Source organism: Phocoena phocoena, chromosome 7 (genome assembly GCF_963924675.1).
Source record: "Phocoena phocoena chromosome 7, mPhoPho1.1, whole genome shotgun sequence".
NCBI classification, from domain to species: domain Eukaryota; kingdom Metazoa; phylum Chordata; class Mammalia; order Artiodactyla; family Phocoenidae; genus Phocoena; species Phocoena phocoena.
This window is the reverse complement of record NC_089225.1, coordinates 94333720-94343353: the sequence shown is the minus strand read 5'-3', so window position 1 is coordinate 94343353 and position 9634 is coordinate 94333720.

Here is a 9634-nt window from a genome sequence, read left to right as displayed (position 1 = left end):
GCATTTCTAGATTAGTTCATTTTTCTATAAAATTTATAGTAGTGAATAGAGCAGTGGCTGAAGGGACAGGCTTTTCAATAAATGGTGCTGAGATAACTGCATATTCATATGGAAAAATATTAACCTTGACCTTATCTCACTCCATGTGCAAAAATAAACTCCAGTTGGATTGTACATCTAAACATTAAAAGCAGAACAATAAAGCTTCTAGAAGATAATATATTCATAACTTTGGGGTCATGGTTACACAGGTTTTTATTTTATAAATATTTTAATAATATTTAATAATATTATAATTATTTTATAATATTTTGTTAAGCTGTAAATTTGTTTCATGAACTCTTTTGTATGTTCTGTTTCATCCCCCAAAAGAGGGGTTAAAAGGAAGAGGAAGAGTGCTTGGTACTCAATGTGTCTGTTGAATGGGTTGCGGGGGGGATGTGGGCAGAGGGTGTCACAAAATCAGATAACTGTTAGCTGTCATAATACCCCAAAGACCGTGACTCACAGGCTTCTCAATGCTTTCTGCTATGATGAGGAATCCATTTCTTTCGCTGAGACCCGCCCCCCCGGAAGACGCAGCACCAAAATAAAACATAGGTATGGGGGCTTCCCTGGTGGCGCAGTGGTTGAGAGTCCGCCTGCCGATGCAGGGGACGCGGGTTCGGGCCCCGGTCCGGTAAGATCCCACATGCCGCGGAGCGCCTGGGCCCGTGAGCCATGGCCGCTGAGCCTGCGCGTCCCGAGCCTGTGCTCCGCAATGGGAGACGCCACAACAGTGAGAGGCCCACGTACCGCAAAACAACAACAACAAAAACAACAGCAACTTATCTTGGGGCTTCCCTCATGGCGCAGTGATTAAGAATCCACCTGCCAATGCAGGGGACGCGGGTTCGGGCCCCGGTCCGGGAAGATCCCACATGCCGCGGAGCGGCTGGGCCCCTGAGCCATGGCCGCTGAGCCTGCGCGTCCCGAGCCTGTGCTCCGCAACGCGAGAGGCCACAACGGTGAGAGGCCCGCGTACCGCAGGAAAAAAAAAAAAAAAAAAAACATAGGTATGAGAGACTGAGCCAGTGAATCCTCTTTAAGCTTCTAAGCATTTTTTTACATTGTAATCCTGAACTTGGTAAGAAGTCACAGGATAGGGTAAAAAAAATAAGGATAGACTTCTATTCATCCCCTTTGCAGTTTAAACTTCAGTTAAAAAGAGCTTCAGAAAACATTGTTTCCCATAGACAAGAATGCACAGATAAGGCAAAACCCAGGAGCCGGGAAGGAGGGGAGGGCACCTCCAGGTCTGTTTCTCAGTTCTCCCTCTGACCTAGAAAAAGGCTCGTGGGAAGCCAAGACGGAAAAGACATGATTAATTCAAGCAAAAGCGGATCAAGGCTAACAGGCTGCCTTTTGGAGTCTTCCTGACGCCGACCCTAGAGGCAGAAATTAACCAGGGTCATTCAGGGAGCAAGACTTCACTTGCTGACCCGGTGAGCAGAGGCAAAGCAGCTGCAGTGGGCCTTTAAGGGGAACATTGATGGCGGGGAGAGGAGTGGTATGAGATGCCCCCAGATTTTCTTCAATCCAACTGACGCTTCCAGAAAACATGGGAGGCCACTCTGTGTGGCAGGCCCGGGGTGAATGCAGCAGGTTATCTGTTAATTTAACTTAGAAGTGATTTTTCTAAGTGGCACGGTATGTCTCAAAATCACCTACACATTCATTTTTCCTTTGAATTGTACCCCTTGTATCCTAGCCATATCCCTGGAGTAAGGAGAGACTATTAATAGAAGTAGGAAATGAGATCCTAAGTAATTAAAGAACTTGACCAAATGCTGCCAGTGGAGCCCATGGAGAAGCTGTACCCACACTCCCCAGAGGCTCTGATAAGGGTGGAGGGAACAGCAGGCAGGAGGCAGCATCTCTGCAGATGTCCACAGACTCACAGGAGAGGGATTGTTCTTTTTTTTTTTTTCCTGCGGTATGCGGGCCTCTCAGCGCTGTGGCCTCTCCCGTTGCGGAGCACAGGCTCCGGACGCGCAGGCTCAGCAGTCATGGTTCACGGGCCCAGCCACTCCGCGGCATGTGGGATCCTCCCGGACCAGGGCACGAACCCGTGTCCCCTGCATCGGCAGGCGGACTCTCAACCACTGCGCCACCAGGGAAGCCCTATTTTTAGTTTCTTAAGGAACCTCCATACTGTTCTTCATAGTGGCTGTATCAATTTACATTCCCACCAACAGTGCAAGACGGTTCCCTTTCCTCCACACCCTCTCCAGCACTTGTTGTTTGTAGATTTTCTGATGATGCCCATTCTAACTGGTGTGAGGTGATACCTCATTGTAGTTTTGATTTGCATTTCTCTAATAATTAGTGATGTTGAGCAGCTTTTCACGTGCTTCTTGGCCATCTGTATGTCTTCTTTGGAGAAATGTCTATTTAGGTCTTCTGCCCATCTTTGGATTGGGTTGTTTTTTTTTAATATTGAGCTGCATGAGCTGTTTATATATTTTGGAGATTAGTCCTTTGTCTGTTGATTCATTTGCAAATATTTCCTCCCATTCTGAGGGTTGTTTTCTCATCTTGTTTGTAGTTTGCTTTGCAAAAGCTTCTAAGTTTCATTAGGTCCCATTTGTTTATTTTTGTTTTTATTTCCATTACTCTAGGAGGTGGATCAAAAAAGATATTGCTGGGATTTATGTCAAAGAGTGTTCTTCCTATGTTTTCCTCTAAGAGTTTTATAGTGTCCAGTCTTACATTTAGGTCTCTAATCCATTTTGAGTTTCGTTTTCTGTATGGTGTTAGGGAGTGTTCTAATTTCATTCTTTTACATGTAGCTGTCCAGTTTTCCCAGCACCACTTATTGAAGAGACTGTCTTTTCTCCATTGTATATCCTTGCCTCCTTTGTCATAGAGTAGTTGACCATATGTGTGTGGGTTTATCTCTGGCCTTTCTATGCTGTTCCATTGATCTATATTTCTGTTTTTGTGCCAGTACCATATTGTCTTGATTAGTGTAACTTTGTAGTATAGTCTGAAGTCAGAGAGTCTGATTCCTCCAGCTCCGTTTTTTTCCCCTTAAGACTTCTTTGGCTATTCGGGGTCTTTTGTGTTTCCATACAAATTTTAAGATTTTTTGTTCTAGTTCTGTAAAATATGCCACTGGTAATTTGATAGGGATTGCATTGAATCTGTAGGTTGCTTTGGGTAGTATAGTCATTTTCACAATGTTGATTCTTCCAATCCAAGAACATGGTATATCTCTCCATCTGTTTGTGTCATCTTTGATTTCTTTCATCGCTGTCTTATAGTTTTCTGAGTACAGGTCTTTTGTCTCCTTAGGTAGGTTTATTCCTAGGTATTTTATTCCTTTTGTTGCAATGGTGAATGGGATTGTTTCCTTAATTTCTCTTTCTGATCTTTCGTTGTTAGTGTATAGGAATGCAAGAGATTTCTGTGCATTAAAAATTTTGTATCCTGCAACTTTACCAAATTCATTGATTAGCTCTAGTAGTTTTCTGGTGACATCTTTAGGATTCTCTATGTATAGTATCATGTCATCTGCAGACAGTGACAATTTTATTCCTTCTTTTCCAATTTGGATTCCTTTTATTTCTTTTTCTTCTCTGATTGCCATGGCTAGGACTTCCAAAACTATGTTGAATAATAGTGGCGAGGGTACTTCCCTGGTGGCACAGTGGTTAAGAATCCACCTGCCAATGCAGGGACACAGGTTCGAGCCCTAGTCCAGGAACATCCCACATGCCATGGAGCAACTAAGCCTGTGTGCCACAACTACTGAGCCTGCGCTCTAGAGCCTGTGAGCCACAACTGCTGAGCCCATGTGCCACAGCTACTGAAGTCCGCGTGCCTAGAGCCCATGCTCCACAACAAGAGAAGCCACCACAATGAGAAGCCCGCGCACTGCAACGAAGACCCAACACAGCCAAAAGAAAGAAAATAGTGGCAAGAGTGGACATCCTTATCTTGTTCCTCATCTTAGATGAAATGTTTGCTGTGGGTTTGTCATATATGGCCTTTATTATGTTGAGATAGGTTCCCTCTATGCCCACTTTCTGGAGAGTTTTTGTCATAAATGGGTGTTGAATTTTGTCAAAAGCTTTTTCTGCATCTATTGAGATGATCATATGGTTTTATTCTTCAATTTGTTAATACGGTGTATCACATTGATTGATTTGTGTATACTGAAGAATCCTTGCATCCCTGAGATAAATCCCACTTGATCATGGTGTATGATTTTTTTGATGTGTTGTTGGATTCTGTTTGCTAGTATTTTGTTGAGGATTTTTTGCATCTATATTTATCAGTAATATTGGTCTGTAATTTTCATTTTTTGTAGTATCTTTGTCTGGTTTTGGTATCAGGGTGATGGTGGCCTCATAGAATGAGTTTGGGAGTGTTCCTTCCTCTGCAATTTTTTGGAAGAGTTTGAGAAGGATGGGTGTTAGCCCTTCGCTAAATGTTTGATAGAATTCACCTGGGAAGCCATCTGATCCTGGACTTTTGTTTGTTGGAAGATTTTTAATCACAGTTTCAATTTCATTACTTGCGACTGGTCTGTTTATATTTTCTATTTCTTCTTGGTTCAGTCTTGGAAGATTATACCTTTCTAAGAATTTGTCCGTTTCTTCCAGGTTGTCCATTTTATTGGCATAGAGTTGCTTGTAGTAGACTCTTAGGATGCTTTGTATTTCTGCCGTGTCCATTGCAACTTCTCCTTTTTCATTTCTAATTTTATTGATTTGAGTCCTCTCCTCTTTCTTGATGAGTCTGGCTAAAGGTTTATCAATTTTGTTTATCTTCTCAAAGAACCAGCTTTTAGTTTTACTGATCTTGGCTATTGTTTTCTTTGTTTTTATTTCATTTATTTCTGCTCTGACCTTTATGATTTCTTTCCTTCTACTAACTTTGGGTTTTGTTTGTTCTTCTTTCTCTAGTTCCTTTAGGTGTAAGGCTAGATTGTTTGAGATTTTTCTTGTTTGTTGAGGTAGGCTTGTATTGCTATAAACGTCCCTCTTAGAACTGCCTTTGCTGCATCCCACAGGTTTTGGATCAGTGTGTTTTCATTGTAACTTGTCTCTAGGTATTTTTTGATTTCCTCTTTGATTTCTTCAGTGATGTCTTGGTTATTTAGTAACGTATTGTTTAGCCTCCATGTGTTTGTGTTTTTTACGTTTTTTTCCCTATAATTGATTGCTAATCTCATAGCGTTGTGGTCGGAAAAGATGCTTGAAATGATTTCAGTTTTCTTAAATTTACCGAGACTTGATTTGTGACCCACTATGTGATCTATCCTGGAGAATGTTCCATGTGCACTTGAGAAGAAAGTGTAATCTGCTGTTTGTGGATGGAATGTCCTATAAATATCAATTAAATCTATCTGGTCTATTGTGTCATTTAAAGCTTGTGTTTTATTAATTTTCTGTCTGGATGATCTGTCCATTGGTGTAAGTGAGGTGTTAAAAGTCCCCCACTATTATTGTGTTACTGTCGATTTCCTCTTTTAGAGCTGTTAGCAGTTGCCTTATGTATTGAGGTGCTCCTATGTTGAGTGCATATATATTTATAATTGTTATATCTTCTTCTTGGATTGATCCCTTGATCATTATGTAGTGTCTTTCCTTGTCTCTTGTAACATTCTTTATTTTAAAGTCTATTTTATCTGATATGAGTGTTGCTACTCCAGCTTTCTTTTGATTTCCACTTGCATGGAAAATCTTTTTCCATCCCCTCACTTTCAGTCTGTATGTGTCCCTAGTTCTGAAGTGGGTCTCCTGTAGACAGCATATATATGGGTCTTGTTTTTGTATCCATTCAGCGAGCCTGTGTCTTTTGGTTGGAGCATTGAATCCATTCACATTTAAGGTAATTATCAATATATATCTCCCTATTACCATTTATTAATTGTTATGGGTTTGTTTTTGTAAGTCCTTTTCTTCTCTTGTGTTTCCCACTTAGAGAAGTTCCTTTAGCATTTGTTGTAGAGCTGGTTTGGTGGTGCTGAATTCTCTTAGCTTTTGCTTGTCTGTAAAGCTTTTGATTTCTCCGTCAAATCTGATTGAGATCCTTGCTCGGTAGAGTAATCTTGGTTGTAGGTTCTTCCCTTTCATCACTTTACATATATCATGCCACTCCCTTCTGGCTTGTAGAGCTTCTGCTGAGAAATCAGCTGTTAACCTTATGGGAGTTCCCTTGTACGTTATTTGTCGTTTTTCCCTTTTTGCTTTCAATAATTTTTCTTTGTCTTTAATTTTTGTCAGTTTGATTACTGTGTGTCTCAGCGTGTTTCTCCTTGGGTTTATCCTGCCTGGGACTGTCTGCCCTTCCTGGACTTGGGTGGCTATTTCCTTTCCCATGTTTGGGAAGTTTTCAACTATAATCTCTTCAAATATTTTCTCAGGTCCTTTCTCTCTCTCTTCTCCTTCTGGGAACCCTATAATGCGAGTGTTGTTGCGCTTAATGTTGTCCCAGGGGTCTCTTAGGCTGTCTTCATTTCTTTTCATCCTTTTTTCTTTATTTTGTTCTGCGGCAGTGAATTCCACCATTCTGTCTTCCAGGTAACTTATCTGTTCTTCTGCCTCAGTTATTCTGCTATTGATTCCTTCTAGTGTATTTTTAATTTCAGTTATTGTATTGTTCATCTCTGTTCTTTAATTCTTCTAGGTGTTTGTTCTGTAATTCTTCTAGGTCTTTGTTAAACATTTCTTGCATCTTCTTGATCTTTGCCTCCACTCTTTTTCCAAGGTCCTGGGTCATCTTCACTATCATTATTCTGAATTTCTGGAAGGTTGCCTATCTCTACTTCATTTAGTTGTTTTTCCTGAAGTTTTATCTTGTTCCTTCATCTGGTACAAAGTCCTCTGCCTTTTCATTTTGTCTATCTTTCTGTGAATGTGGTTTTCTTTCCACAGGCTGCAGAATTGTAATTCTTTTTTCTTCTGTTGTCTTCCCTCTCTATAGTAAAATTTAGATAGACAATCATTTGTCCTCTGGAAGCTTCCAGCAAGACTGGTCGTGTTATAGACAAACATGCTGACAGCTCACAAAATTAAAAAATAAATACAGAGTTGGGAGTGAGACAACTTCAGGTGGCCCAAAGGAGAGCCCAGACAAGCGTTCTCTCCCAAGCCTTTGGCCCTGAATTTTCTCCAGACAACCGTGGGTAGTTCTCATGTCAGCGGGTGATGAGGATACCAAAGTCCCAATCATTTATGGAGATCTGGGGCCCCAGCAGGGCTTCTCATGGCAGGATAAGCTGGCGGATGTAGGCTCAGCTGCTAATCTCCACAATCCTTCTCGGAAAGACAGAAAAAGCAACTCATGCTCCTTAGACTTAGGTGTTCAGGCTGAACTTTCCAAAGAGCTGTGACCCTGCAGGGAAGCCAGGAGCAACGGATCAACACGGTGATTAATAGGAAGCACAATCACCAAAAACCAAGGTTGACAGAGGAAAGCAGAAAGGTCAGCATCTTCCTAGGTATTTCCTGAGGCTGGAGTTTACAGAGGACATGACCCCCAGTCCAGACTGTGCTGAGAGGTCAGTAAGCCTGAACAACAGTGAGGGGGGTTGGGTGGCCCCCAAAGATCCCCTCTCTCAACCGGAGCTGTCTGGGAGCCCAGGAAAGGGCATTCAAAGGGATGAGAAAGGGGTGCATTCCAGGGTCTTGTTCTGGTTTGTTGATCAGAGTGGCAAGGCAGCCAGGGGCCTGCAGGGAAGCCAGCACAGGTTCACAGCCAGGGCCGAGTCCCTCGGGAGGGGGCTGTGTAACAAACTGCTCACAGGATCCCCCAAAGCACTGTGGGCCTCCGGCCCCGGCAGAACAGCACACTGACGCCTAGAGTGGGCTCTCGGGGGACGGCCAGGCTGCAGAGGCCACTCTGCTTCTTCCCAGCTGAGATGCCCTCAGCTCAGTTTCTGCATCTGCACCATGAAAATTTAACCACCTTCCTCCGAGGTGGGGTTCATTAAGTCAGTATGCGAAAGGTGCTCATCCTGGCCAGTGCCCTGCACCTACTACACAGTGCAAAGCCATTCAGGCTTAACAAATAATCCACATACCATCACACCAGCACAACTCGGCAGCTTTCACTGCCGCCAAGAACACTGGTCTCACTCCAAGCCCCCACTTACACCTGGCCCTTGATTTCGCCCCCCCGCAACTTCTTCTCCCCTGTTTTTTTTTTTTTAATCTCAAAGTGGCCAAAAGCACTATCAATTTGCTGAGGCAAAACCCCACTTCTCAGTATTGACTCTTCCTCAAATGCCCACGGGCAATCCGTCTGCAAATGCTTTCAGCTTCACATCCAAGACATATCCGGATTCCAACCACTTCCCACCTCCTTCACACTGCTCCCTGGCCCGGCCCACCCCAGCACTGCCCCTGTGGTCAGCTGCAAGAGCTCAGTAGGCCCTCCTACCCAACCAGTCCCTCGCTCATCCTTCTTGATCTCTTTCCTATACACAAACTGGGTGACCTTTTAAAACTATAATCAGATTGCCTCAGACTCCTGCTCAAAACCAGTCAATGGCTTCCATTCATGTTCAGAATGAAATCCGAATCCTTGCCGTGACCCAGGAGCGCTACATCATCTGGCCCATCTCTCTCTTCAGTGTCATCACCTTACTCTTCCCACGTGATGCACCACTCCCCTCACCCCTCTCTAAACCTGCGCTGGCAACATAGGGGCCCCCGGGCACTTGAAACATGGCTAGTTCAGACTGAGATGTGCAGTTAGTGTCAAATACACACTGGATTTTGAAGACTTGGTATGAAAAAGAGAATAAAAAGTTTCTCAATAACTTTTTAAATAGTGATTATGTTGAAATGACAGTATTTTGAATATATTGGGTTAAAAACGTATTATTAATTTGATCTTTTTTTTTTTTTTTTTTTCTCGTTTGTGGTACACGGGCCTCTCACTGTCGTGGCCTCTCCCCTTGCGGAGCACAGGCTCCGGACGCGCAGGCTCAGCGGCCATAGCTCACGGGCCCAGCCGCTCCACGGCATGTGGGATCTTCCCGGACTGGGGCACGAACCCGTGTCCCCTGCATCAGCAGGCGGACTCTCAACCACTGCGCCACCAGGGAAGCCCTGATCCTTCATTTTAAACAATACTCTTTGGAAATAAGAAGGATCAAATTAGTAATACTAATACAACACATATGTGCCCTGTGTTACATTTCTATTGGACGGTGCTGCTGTAAGCCAGGGGTTAGCAAACTATGATCTGTGGGCCAAATCCTGCTCTCCGCCTGTTTTTGTATGGCCTGTGAGCCAAGTACAGTTTTTATGTTTTTAAATGGTTGAAAATAATAGTCATTTGCGACACATGAAAATTATGAGAAGCTCAAAATTCAGTGTCCGTAACAGAATTTTATTGGAAAAGAGCCACAGTCACTTGTTCCGGATTATCTAATGGTTGATTTTGCACCACAGAAGCAGAGCTGAGCAGTTCCAACACAGACATCCTGGCTCATAAAGCCAAAAGTAATTACTATCTGGCTATTTATAGAAAAAGCTTGTCAACCCCTGCTCTAAACCCTCAGCTTACTGTATTTTCTTTATAGAACATAGAACTATTGCCTCTCCTGTTACGTGATAACTTTGGCAAAGGCGTG